Source organism: Thermobia domestica, chromosome 15 (genome assembly GCF_964235325.1).
Source record: "Thermobia domestica chromosome 15, izTheDome1.hap1.1, whole genome shotgun sequence".
Lineage (NCBI taxonomy): Eukaryota > Metazoa > Arthropoda > Insecta > Zygentoma > Lepismatidae > Thermobia > Thermobia domestica.
In genome coordinates, this window is record NC_137468.1 from 169,663,820 (window position 1) to 169,677,942 (window position 14,123).

General features: G+C 35.5%; 1 long non-coding RNA gene across 1 annotated transcript; it reads right to left on the reverse strand.

Moving 5' to 3' along the window:
- Positions 1 to 491: 491 nt before the first annotated feature.
- Positions 492 to 13,585, reverse strand: LOC145671952 (uncharacterized). The gene is made up of 3 exons (XR_014128599.1): positions 13,349 to 13,585; positions 4,332 to 4,470; positions 492 to 1,649 (listed from the first exon to the last, which is right to left on the reverse strand). It is a non-coding gene; the product is annotated as an uncharacterized LOC145671952 (long non-coding RNA).
- Positions 13,586 to 14,123: the final 538 nt, after the last annotated feature.

The following is a 14,123-nucleotide window of genomic DNA, read 5'->3' on the forward strand; positions in this document are numbered from 1 at the left end:
ATCATCATGAAACCATTTTATTGCACCACGACTCTTAACACAAGGACGACGTGGACCACTCAGATGTCCACAGTCGAGGTGTCTTAATTGTGCTCTACGTTGTATGTTTTACACAACACTAAAACAGCTATTGTAGTGCGTAGAATAAATGACAGAGCACAAGGAAGACATCCCAGTTATCAACATGTGAGTGGTTCATGTCGTCCTTGTGTTGAAAGTCATGATGGAATAACTCGAGTATAAAGAAATCAGGTCTACTAAGCTAAAGTACATAATTACAAAAGGAAAGAAAATGCAAGACTGGACTAAGATTTGAACCTGTAACTTCAACTTACCGTATCGATGCATTAACTACTAGGCTACTCACTGTTTCCGAATAGTCATTCATTCTACCACTCCTGAAGTCAGTGCTCAAGCAACCAGACCGCATTGACTATACCGCAACTTGTGAAGTACTTGGGCAACTAGTGTCTATACTACAGAACCCCACTGGTGGTAAGATTTATACATGATAAATGGGGAAAATAACTTATTTTATATCATGTAAATATTTAATGCGATATACAATCGATTATTTCTTTGAGTTATCGTATATAATAGAGAAATTATCCTTAAAATGATCTAAATTCCACCATCCTACATTCCTTATGATTACATAACAAACCGAAAGCCAAATAAAGGAATGAACCTTCAAAAGACAATACATAAAATAAAATCCTGTACATTTATTGAGAATAATTACAGTAATAATTTATTAAATTTTACATTAAGTATACATTTGTAGTACACAATATATTTACTGTGAATACATAAACAAAAAGTCTATATTAATTTAAGTCTACTAATTGCATACAGTACATTATAATAGTTTGAAATGTATATACACCTCATCAGTGTATCAATTTTAACAAGTTTTATTTAACATTAAAAAAAAACACTTTGTAAGAAAAGTTTGAACAGAGTTGCATCTTACAAACTCTTTCCCACACCCTAGTATTGTAGTTCAGAAGATGACTGTACCAATCACCGAAAACCAAGCAGCAGAATCATGCGTTTACTTACGTCCCCCCTCCCCTCAACACACACAAAATAAGTTAAACTATTTCTTGAAAAGTTCTCTGTCACCTTCATCTAAGAATATATTTAACGATACGAAGTAGGTATATTATACATTACTTTAGAATCTGAAGTGTGATTTAACTGCCATAAATTAAAACAGCATAATATGCACGCAAATTAGCTTAAATGAGTACCATACACATCACACGAAACGAGCTACGCCAATAATAAAAAAAAATCACAGTCAATAAGAATTAATTAGATCTTCAGTCTATATTTTTAAATTGGTGTTATGTTGACGCTATGAATTTTGGGCTTCCTATACTAAATGTCTCTATGCCAAACTCTCTATATATACAACGTTTTTCGTCGAATCTGCAAATTGAGCAAGCCGCGCGCTAATGATGGGAGGCTGATGATAGTTCATCACATAGGAAGACACTTTGAAATGCTAGGTGAGTCACAACACTTCCTTCCTTTTTCTGGGATTCATCCTTACTTACGGTCAAATTTGGTACCGTCTATGTAGTACCTGTGTGCGGCGTACCTTGAAATCATCTCGGTTGATAGCCTCCGAACACAGTGGACTCCTAAAATAAAGCAATTGTAAAATTACTATTTGTAGCATGTGTGGCAAAATTTAAAAACGAAAGATATCTCAGAATCAAGGTTAAGTCAAACAAAGCGTTTTATGCGTTTTTTTTTATCTTACCTCAGGCTATCCAAAATACTAAAACATTGTTTCCTATACTTTTGGAAGTTATGTACTAAATATCTTAATAAATATCACTCAAATTTGGTACGCTGAATAAAGTTATAGTGTAGATATAGAATTAAAACTATGATCCAAACTTAAAATAATGATATTACAGAACACAATAAACTTGATTTAGGATGAAAATGGAAATTGTAGATGCATGAGTATTACTGAGCGAAGGAAGGAAAGTAACTCAGCTGGGTTACGAGTTTGACAGTTCATACACAGAAATCGTTCGGTGGTTTATATTTCCTGCTTCGACTTAAAAGATAAAGAAGATAAGCTCGCTTTAAAAAGAGTTAAAAAGAAAAACACTTTTAAAAGATTTAATTTATTCTGAATTTTTGTTCAGTATTTGCAAATAAATAATGTAGAAAACCGACACAGAGCTTGCCCGCTGGACTCTGGCGCCCAAATCCCAACTCCGCAATATGCATGCCTGCCATAAAGTAATAGAGATAACTTTTTTAAAAAAGTGCAATTAAGCCTAGCTTAATATTTACATTTTTTAACGATACCTACAGTATGGCGCTAAATTCGTGGTACAAAAGCAGAGGAGTGTTTCCTGAGAGTAAAACAAACAAAAAAGTTCCAATAAACTTACGGCGAAAAGCCCATCGTTCACGTGTTATAGGCTGCCGAAAACATGAAAAAATCAATTGTAAAGGTCCATAGCTCCAAAACTATGGGACCTACCAAAGTCGGGTCAAGACTTCACTTAGGAACTAATATGTGCTCTATTCAAAAATACATGTTTTAGAATCCTAAGGTACTCACGCAACAATTTTTATGGAGGTAGTTGGAGAATACTTTATATCATAGGCCCGTAGTCAAACTCCCTCTATAAACATTGTTGTGGAAGCACCTCAGGATTCTGAAACACGCATTTTTGGATAGGGAACATACTAGGTTCTAAGTGAAGTCTTGACCGGACCAAGGTAGGTCCCAAAGTTTTGGAGCTATGAACCTTTAAAGTTCATTTTTTTAGTTTTGGAGCTATGAACCTTTAAAGTTCATTTTTTTCATGATTTCAGCAGCCTATAACACATAAACGATGGGGTTTTCGCCCTATGTTTATTGGAACTTTTTTTCCTTTTTTACTCTCAGGAATCACCCCTCTGCTTTTGTACACCGAATTTAGCGCCATACTGTATAAATTAATAAGGTAGAAGTATATGTGGTCCTTCTCACTATGCTCACTTATATATATATATATATATATATATATATATATATATATATCTTAAAGGCTAGTGATAAATAACACCAGCCCTCTGCCTCTATACCACCCTGTGATACCGGAGCAGGACGTTTGGGAGCGAGACGTTTGGACGCAAAGCCGTATATCTAAATAGGTTAATCTACTTAAATGGGTTATATTGTACTTCAAAAATAGAAACCGGATGATTACGTACTAAAAGCCTTAAAAATAGGCATTAATATCACTAAAACTCAAAAAATAACTGCACAACCTAAAATTAAGAAGTTCGGAAAGGTTAAATTTGATCCACATTTTCTTTAAAACGCCATGGCAAACAGTCACTGAAAGTCTCAGTTGCAACAAATGCTTAATTTAGTTCTAATATTTTTTTGTATAATGCAAAAAAAAAAAAAAAGTCTAATTATTTTGTTTTTAGAATGATATATCCTAATTTCAGGAAAATCGGAGACAATGACCTGCAGAAATTTTTCTCAGCATGAATCTATATTGGGCTAAAATAAAATTTGCTGTAGGCATCCTACAGCACCCCAAAGTAAACTTCTGTGAAGTTATCTTTACAATATCTCTAACGTAAAGGATATTTATAACTTCATAGCAATTCATAACACTGCATTACTGCTTATTACTACGTATTTGCAACACAGATAATTGGAAAGGAAACAGTGAAATCTAATATACCTATTGAATAATTTACTTTATCTTATGTTACAATTACCATGACATTAACATTCCATGACGGAATTATGGGCCAAATCCAGCATTATTCTGCAATGTCAACAGTTTCAAAATTCTGTACGGTGAATTCTTTCATCAGCTTGAATCTATTTTCTTCTTTCAGTTCAGTTGAATTTGAGTTTAACGTCCCGTGAACAGCGAGACCATACAAAACGTGAACCTACTGATTAACGTGGAATCCGAACCACGACGTGAGCTCTCGTCGGGAATTTTCTTCTTTTCTTGGACGAATCGTCTTCTTGAAGCATTGCCTCGTGTCCTGCTTCTCTTTTTTTCCTTCGAAATGCATCAATAAAGCGCCAAATCAACCAATGTCGTTTCTTTACGTTCGATATATTATAAAGAACAGAAGTTTGTTTATTTTGGGGTGTCATTGGCTACCTACAATAAATTTTATTTGACACATTCTTTCTATTTAAATGTATAGTTAGTGCCTATTTCTATGAAAATTTATTAATATTATAGTGTCTCAACTTTCTATCAATACAATAGAGTCTCAACTATATGGTATAATGGGCATATCGAATAATAATAATAAAACATTCAATAAATACTCACTTCCTGAACTACCCAATACATAGCATAAAGAACACCATTTTCATTCCAAAACCAGCTCGTATTCATCTTTTCTGATCTCTCGGAACAGGTCAGTACTTAATAAACATTTCTTATGTTTTGTACCATGTTTTTTAATAATCTATTATAGAAAAAGAAAATGCAAAAAATTAAAATATGTACAGTATTTTACTAATTTTAAGTCACATCTTTATAGTAACTAAAAATTAATGAGAAACGTACATTGTTTTTAACTTAAATTAGATATCTGGTGCCTTCCATTTCAATTGAGGCAAAAATAAATAAATAAATAAAAATAAAATTGTACCATCACCATCTCAGATATTGTTCAAACTCTTTTTAATAGAAACTAGACGTGTTTTAAGCGACCCGTATTTTTTTTTTCGGAAAAAAAATTTCCACCAAGTAATGGGCCATCAAGGACGGGGAGTACAATTCATGAATTGTAGAAAACGTGGAAAATGGTCAAATTCGGAGCCTCACAATTCAGCTATGGAGACATGTAGAGTTATCATTCTTGTTGTGGTATGTACATAGGGATATGAATAAACTATATTTTATTATAGTTTGGTTTGCGTATGCGTATCTTTTTGTACATAAATTAACAAATGAACGTAAGTTTATGTGAAAAGTCAGAAGTTTATGCTTTCTTCCGGTTCGAATTTTAAATTCCGTTTTCAAGGTTGGTAAGACCTAGTTACCCGCTTCCTCCCCCCAAAAAAAAGTATCGCTTCTGTGTGCAACCGTTTTATCGCAAAAAATTCGAGAAATCGTCAAATTTTCAAAAATCGTCATTTTCTCGAAAACATCATAATTTAAAATTCTTAAATTTTGTCAGATGCTTCAACTGTACATGAATAATAAACACCAAATAGCATTCTCGACCAATGCTTCATGAATGAACTACAGCCTTTTTAAGTTAGCGAACTTTCTTTAACTTTGAAGTCACAGTTGGCAACAATGAAAACAATGAAAGTGTAAAAAAATGTTACCGCAAAGCATCGTGTAAAATTTCAAGATACAAATTCTATTTTACTGCATGTGAACTTCGCTTAAATTGGACTGTTATTCTGCAAAGGGAAGTTCAGAATGATCACTGGAGAAACGAGCAAATGTCCTTCTTTACGGGAGTGATATATTATTATGAAACAACTGACAGTTTTGCCGTAATAAGCGATGACAAAACACACATTTCGGCTCGTACTCATAGCCATGAATAAGATTCTAAAAATACTCGAAGAAAAGCGATAATATATGTTATAGAAAAAGGTTCGAACACGTAAAAATAAGTGTCTACAATTTCATAAACCGTTTCAGTGATTTCTGATGGTGCTGCATTCCACTTTAAAAATTGCTTTCAGATGTCCAAGATGCAGACAGGTCCGATAAAGCAGTGGCTTTTCAGTGAAACCGGCCGTGGTAACGGTCTCTGCGACGTATTGGGGAGAGGGGGATAAGAATGTGGCAACCCGGGAAAAGGAAAAACAGATTCACAGTATTAAACCTGCAGAAAAATTCGTGAGTACAGTGCAAGTACCAACTCTGGGTATTACTCTCGTCTTGTTGCCAAAAACCGAATTCGACAATTTAAAAAAAAAATGGGAAAGTGTGCGACCGGTAACTGGTATTTACCGAAGTCATCTTTGGCTTTTATGGCAGTAACGGGTCATCATGGACTAACTTCATGCTTTCCCCAAAATCGAGCTTCTGCAATTCAAAATGTAGATTTAAGAAATCTGCAAAAATGAACCTTTGTTACATGCATATATGATAACCAGTGATGGATAGCAGAAATATTATCAATAAATCATAAATTACATGAAATTGCAATGTTCTTTGTGTTTCCAGGAGGCGCGGTAGCTCAGTGGTAGAGCGTTCACCTCCGGTGCTTAGGGTCCTTGGTTCGATCCCAGCTCACGCCGTGTGGACTTTGTGGTGGACAAACACCGTGCTGGTGGGTCTTTCGGAGTTCTCCCGTTTCCTCCCACTTTCTTCATTCCACCATTTCACTCATTTCTCATAATCACTGTCTCCTTTAGCCTAACCGGCATAAACGTGGGACGTAAAACGTCCAAGATTTCATTTTATTTTCTTCTTTGTCTCCACATGGACCTTCAACAGGGTACACGTTTCCAGAAGAGAATAAGAGAAGAGAATATAAGTGTTTTGTGACTATCGACAACGTGCTACGAGTTGTGAGTGCACCAACACCTATTGGAGCATCTGCCATGGTGACATGCTATTAGCGAAGAAGACACTAAGCAAGCAAATAATTACTTCAAAGTGGAAAAAATCAGTGAAACTTTGTTTCCGAAAACCATTTTAAGTAAGTTTAAAATTTGTTTCGTAATCGTAATTTTCACCTCAGGTTACATCGGTTTAAGAAAACGGAGTAGGGGGAGGCTCATCTTATTATTTCAGAGAGCCTTTTAAAATAATAAAAAGAAGCCAGGAAAAACTTTTATCCTTTATTTAATGAATGTGAACCACAAACATCATCAAATTGTTGCACTTTCATTGTTTTCAGTGTTGCCAACGGTGATATTGAAGTTAATGAAACCTCCCTAACTTCAAGAGGCTGTAGTTCATTCGTGAAGCATTGGTCGACAATGCTATTTGGTGTGTTTATTATTCATGTAAAGTTGAACAATTTGACAACATTTCAGGATTTTAAATTATGGTGATTTCGAGAAAGGTGATTTTTGAAAACGACGGTTTCTCGAATTTTTTGCGACAAAACGGTTGCACACACAAGCAATACATTTTTTTTTCGAAGCGGGTAACTAGGTCTTACCAACCGTAAAATAGAATTTTAAAATTCGAACCGGAAGTGCTCGAAAGAAAGCATAACCTTCGACTTTTCAGATAAACTTACGTTCATTTGTTAATTTATGTACCAAAAGATACGCATGCGCAAACCAAACTATAATAAAATATATTTTATTTATATCCGTATGTACACTCATGTCCAAAATGATTGTCGCATATCTATAACTGTCTTCTTGTAAGAATATAATTTGATAATGATTTTGCAGGGTACTATAGATACTGATACTACATGTATAATCGGGAAATGTATACTCGTAGTAAATTTCAGAAGAAAAGAATTACAAACACGAAAATTAGAATGAGTAAAACAAAATATTGCTAAATTGACAAGAAAGTTTTATTTTCGTTTTATTGTTCTTATTTACTGCTCTTTTGACATGAAATTTGCCACATACATCGTCCTTCCCGATTATACACATACTACATTATAAGAAATACCGGCCGAATTCGTTATCAAATTATATTCCTACAACAACATATTTATAGACATGCGATAATATTGTCATGAGTGTACATACCACAACAAGAATTATAACTATCTGTCTCCATAGCTGAATGGTGAGGCTACGAAGTTTACCATTTTCCACGTCCTCTAAAATTCGTAAAATGTACTTCCCGTTTTGATGGCCCATTACTTGGCGGGAAAATCTTTTCCGACAACAAAAAATACGGGTCATTTAAAAAACATGTCTAGTTGCTATAAAAAAAGTTCCAATAATATCTGAGATGGTGATGCTTTTTTTTTTTTTTTTTTTTTGCTGAGTTGAAATGAAAGGCGCAAACCATTATTTATGTTATTTATATGTTGATTCATTTTGCAATAGCAATCTACATGTAACAATACATCGGAGCCTTATATCTATTATAATATTTATCATAGGTAGAAATACGTAATACGTAATGCATAGTACTCCGTAAGGAAGCTATTATGAACTCAAGGCATTATGTAAAGTGATGATGCAGAACCACAGGAGTGAAGTAAAGCCATATTAGATGTAAGGCATAGTTGTATGGGATATAAAATTTTTACACTACCTTCGGTTACGTGCATATCCACCGTCGCTGACATGCCCGCTCCATACGGAAGCACACTAAGCTCATCCTGCTACGCCCTTGTGCTCACTCTGTTAATAATATTCGTGCTTTTCAGTGGCTATCTAGCACTGGTTGGTTCGTATTTTTAGCACTGTCGTTCTATCATTGCTTTTTTTTTATGATAATCTTTACTTTCAATTTTCAATACATATATATTTGCGCCTGATTTACATAAGAGTTGTACTTCTGCACTTCTGATGCACAGAGTTAAGTTGTTCTAAAGGAGAATATACTTTCGGAAAGAAGAACAGGTTACAAATACAAAACATACCTAAAATATAAAAACTTACTCTTTTCTTTATCATAGCACTATCGTATTCTAGATTCCTCACCCAACTAAATGAGGATTTCACTTACGAAGTATCAATAACACTAAAACTGTATTCTGTAACCATAGCCGCCCGCTGCAGGGAGCACTTGCTTTAACAATGGATTTTCCTAATTAGTATTAAAATATGCTAATTTTTTTATTCACACACAACAGTTAGTAAAGTTAGCAGTGAGTTGTAATAATTGTATTTTACATTAAATATTATGTGGTTCTAGGTATTTGTATCCGTGACTTTGCTTGTATGTCGGTCCTTTTGCCCACTCCCCCCTGTAAAAAAGTCCTGTGGGAGTTACTATGTCTACATTTCCCTTTAAAATTCGCTTATATCCTACATATACATCTATATAGCAACTAATTTTTAATAAAGATGAATATTTTTATGATTACGCCAACCACACGATTAAATTAAACGAGAGCCGTAATTAGTAGACACTACTTTAATTGGTTAGTGCATCGCATACACGACAATGACAACTAGCATATCTGAGGATGTTTCATACTGTGACCAGAAAACTTTACTTCGAAATATCCCATACTGCAGCTAATTTAATATTATATAAGAATTTCGATACTCGAAAAGAAAGATCAATTGAGACGTGTTAATTTATCCTGAATAACTGAGTCCTTCAACCAAGGAAGAGGGGTTCAAATAACTAATTGTCTATAACAGCCCAAGTACCGGCAATAATTAAGTGCAATGAGCAATTACAAAGACGAGACGGCTATTTTTACCGCAAAACTGTACAGCTGTTATTCCTTTTGCTTAATGTAATCAAGTAAGTTGGTTAACACCTTTTGACAATTTTCTTGGTAACTAAAGGTCAGAAGGTATAGCGTCGTTGGCTTCCCGCAGTTGGACCTGCTCCTCACTGGGTGTGTGGTAAGAGGATAGCAAATCACCAGCCACCATTCACTGCGCTCAGCGAGCCACGAGTAACCAAGCTGGCAACTCCCCATAAACGTCACTACAACTTTTCACGGGAAAGCAACGACGTTATACCTTCCGTACTATAGTAATCCAGGAAAAGGCAAAGTATAGTTTCACTGAGTACTGCTCGGTTACTATTCGGCTACACGACTTCTAGCGTAGTTTTAACCGAAATTCGACTACCAGCAGCTAAGTTATCATTTAATTCTTACTCTGCACACGAAAAGAAAAAAAAAAGTTCATATGGACCTGTGGTCAAACGTCTATAGTTACAGGCTGCCGAAAACGTGGAAAAAGGAAATTTAGAGGTCCAGAGTTCCACTACTGTGAGACAGATCCCAGTCGAGTCAACACATTACTTAAGAGCTACTACGTGCCCTATCCAAATATCCATATTTCAGAATCTTGTGGCACTTACACATTAATTTTTATAGAGCCAGTTGAGGAATACTCAGAAAAGTTGAAGTGCTCATAAACTGTCCATTGATACGCAAGCACCGCGGTATTCTGAAACATGGGTATTTGAATAGGGCACATACTAGTTCTTAAGTGATGTCTTCCTTGACTGCGCACGGTCCCACACTGAAGCTATAGATTTTTAAAGTTTATTTTCTTATGTCTTCGACAGTCTATAGCTTCGGAAGTATGGACTTTTGACCACAGGTCCATATGAACTATTTCTTTGCTCTGATGTGACAAATCACCTCTGTAGGTTTGATGCTTTAAATTTTCTTACATCCTATATATATATCAGGGTTGGCTGGTTTAAACCAGCTGTTTGTTTCAAAAAAACCAACTGGTTTAAACCAAAAAACGAGAAATGTTCGTAAAAGTGTAAGTGTTTGTAAAATCTTGATGAACAGACATTTGTGGGTTATCACGTTTCACTCCCATTGTTCGTGTTATATTCAGACCTAAATTTCCCATGCAATACTCAAAAAGATTATACTACAAAAGCAACTTTTTTTTAAGCTTATAAATGTTTGTAATTTTTTTGTAGTTATTATTGTTATGTAATTGCAATCAAAGAAAAATACTAAATATTGCTTCGTTTCAATGTTTACTATTGATAAAATACTTCGAAATGCCGTACTTTGTGTGTGTGTGTGTGGGGGGGGTCATACAGACCCCACGAGAGGCAGTTAGTGAAATGAGAAGTATTTCTGGTATCTATTTATGTATAAATGAGTCTGAGCCAAAGTGGACTCAAATAATTCGGATCTTTATTCACTTTTCTTACTGATATGCAAATTAAGTCGCTGTATTTCTTTAATTTGTATCAATAAAAGTCATTGTTAACTAACTTGAACTAAATTAGTTCTTCTGTACTCCGTAGTACTTTGAAATTGCCCATATGTAATTCTGTATAATAGTTTCACTTGTGGAACTGTTTATCTTTTTGCTCTTCTGAAATTACTCTTGACAATTATATCAAGAAGCATGTAAAGATCAGTTCAACGTATTTTTATGAGGATTCCTTCGTGAGTGAGTCGGCAGACGTATCGCATTTGTGGCTAATTAGTCCTGGTTCCGAGTTCAAATGGAGGACAATTTCTCTCGGATGTAACTCGAGAAGCGGTTTTTATTCCGCATTAAGCTTATGTGACCCCTTCCAGCATAACCCGGTTGTTGCATAATAACATCAAGATGAAACAAACTTATTTCTGTCCATATATGATATGAATATATAGAGCAAATTATTTAAATAAAACAAACCTGGTTTAAACCAAAAAAAAAAAAAATTGTTTTTTTCAACAAAAACATGGTTTTTGCCAACCCTGATATATACTAATATAAAGAAACGTGGAGAAAGTTATATTGTCTACCAGTGGCGTATTTAGGGGGGGGGGGCTTCCGGGCTTAAGCCCCCCCCGAAATCTTACTTACTATAGTAAAGTATATGAAATATCTTGCAGAATTTTCACATTTTCAGCAAAGCCCTCCCCGAAAGTTAGCAAAGCCCCCCCCGAAAGAAAATCGTAAATACGCCACTGTTGTCTACTGTAACGGTTAGTAACATAACCAAGAAGGCAGCAATCTTCTAGAACACAGGCTCGTTTTCCCATTTAGCAGTAACCTCTGGTGCTTGGGGTCCCCGGTTCGAACCCTGCCTCCGCCAAGTGAACTTTGTGGTGGACAAACACCGTGCTCGTGGGTTGTCTCGGGGTTCTCCCGTTTCCTCCCACTTTCTTCATTCCACCATTTCACTCATCTCTCATTATCACCGTCTCCTTTAGCCTAACTGGCATAAACGTGGGACGTAAAACTCAAAGATTTCATTTCATTTCCATTTAGCAGTAATAAAAACAGAAAACAACGTGCCCTGCGTTGCACTAACCCGTCTCCACTCGCTAACGCTCACTCGGCATTATTATGTGAATTAAATGTAAAGCTTTGGTAAAGAAAAAAAACAATTATTACACTTTTAGCCAAAAAGTAGGCGACGACTAACTTCGGAATAAATAGTTGTTAGTGTGCTAGTCCACTATCATCGTTTATGCGCGTAACCCCCGTCGATGACGCGCCTGCTCCCTACGGGCGCACCCTTATCACTCGGGCTTTCGTGCTGCACTTCTGCCCTGACTCAGTTAGATAGCACTCGCGCTTTTCAGTGGCTACCTAGCACAAACTGGGGCTTAAGTTTAGAGTTGCCCCTCCAGTCTGTAGGTGCCCTTGGACTTTGCAACATACAAAAAACAGTGCTTAAAGTATTAAAAATTATTACATTTCACTTAACTTTAGTACTCCGTTGGCTTTACAAAAATTTAAAAGGTTTTCTTCATTATTTTTGAGCATTCATTACACCTGTTCGCCATATTTTACAACTACCATGCTGCTGAATGCTTCCGCATCCGGCAAATAGTACTAATTTCCACATATCTTTTCTCGTATTAAACATAACTCTCATACCGAACTTAAATTCCTAAACATCAAATAAAAACTTCAAATTATCATTTCTTACCTCATTTCTCCTGTAAATTTTCCTGATTTTTATAAAAAGCGGTGCAGATTGACATAAGGAGAGGTCAGTATAAGGACAGTATGGACGTACAACATAAAAACTACAGTGCATAAGGGTAAGACACGCCCCAACTACGTATCGATAAGTAGGGCCCTTTGAAAAAATATAGTAGAGTAGGGTATGGTAAAGTAGAGTAAGATATGGGGTATGTTTAGTACAAGGGGTCCAGAAGCACGTAAAAACGCAAAATTTACAGGAGAAATGAGTGATACAAGTACTTAGACGTAACATAACGCAACCAAATCTAACCTAACATAAACTAACGTAAGCTAACCTGAACTAACCTAAACTAACGTAATATTAGTAGAAATAAGCGAAATTCTATCATTTTTTGGAAAATTATGCGAGACTCCTACACTAATATAACATAAACGAAACTAACCTAACGTAACCTAAACTAACCTAACCTAACGTAACCTAAACTAACCCTACCCCAAACTAACCGAATGTGAGCAGAAATTACCAAAATTGTAACATTTTTTAGAGAAAAGAGCTGGACCCCTTCTGCTAAACATAGGCCTAAGATATAAATAAGTAGGGTAGGGTTTAGCTTAAGGTTAGGTAAGTTTTGATTCTTTTTCATAAAATTATTAATGTGTAATTTCTCCTTTCTGAGTGAGAGTATCTGCTGGAGCGGGCGTTGTAAATTAATCCGTGCATAAATCACAAACCAGTTTGGGGTTGAGGGGCAACTCTAAACTTAAGCCGTTAAGAGAAATACAAAGCTCTACCCTAACCTGAAAATGGAAGAAATTTGTCAAATGTTATAAATATATAAATAAATAAAAACTTACTTGTTTCAAATGTTAGCTTCTTTGCTTCTTTCTTTCTTTCTTCATCACTATTAACAGTGTTTTTCTCGCCTCCGACTTAAATGTAGTCTTAGTAGGCTCCAAATGCTAAATTCGTTAGGTGATCTCTATTGAACATTTTGACTTGTTACTATTTTCTTCAATGGAAGGAATATTTCAAGCAATTTATTTGTATTCATGTTCACAAATGAATGATCCACCAGTATCTAACACTCATTTGTTTTCAAAACTCGCTGGTTCAAATCAGCGTTGCCAGACTGACAGTTCGGAATTATTCCAAAACCTGATCGAAATTATGCTAGATTCGGTCAAATTATGCTAGATCCTCATAATTACTATTTCAGGAGTTTTAAAAGAAAAAAGAACGAAGTTGAGATACGATAACGTAATTTAAAATACGCAGAGCTCAAGAATGCGTGGATAGAACTCAATACTTCACGCACCAAAGCTTAACTCAACTAAACTAGTGCAGTCGTTCCCAGACTCAATGGCGTATATATCGTATAAATGAATGCAAAGTGTTTGTTTACATATTTTGAAAGAAAATTACCTAGCAGCATAAACGGAGTTGGGAATTGTCTGCTGGGGGGGGGGGGGGGCAAATTTTTGGTCGGTCCCTGACCTTTCATTTCAGGAATAAAGGTGGTCATGAAGTCAGAAATAAAGATGGTGAAATTGTCAAAAAGCTAACAGGAGATAATGGCCCCCATAGCTCCGACCATGCCTCGCAGTTAAAGAATTAGAAAACCGTGGGTGA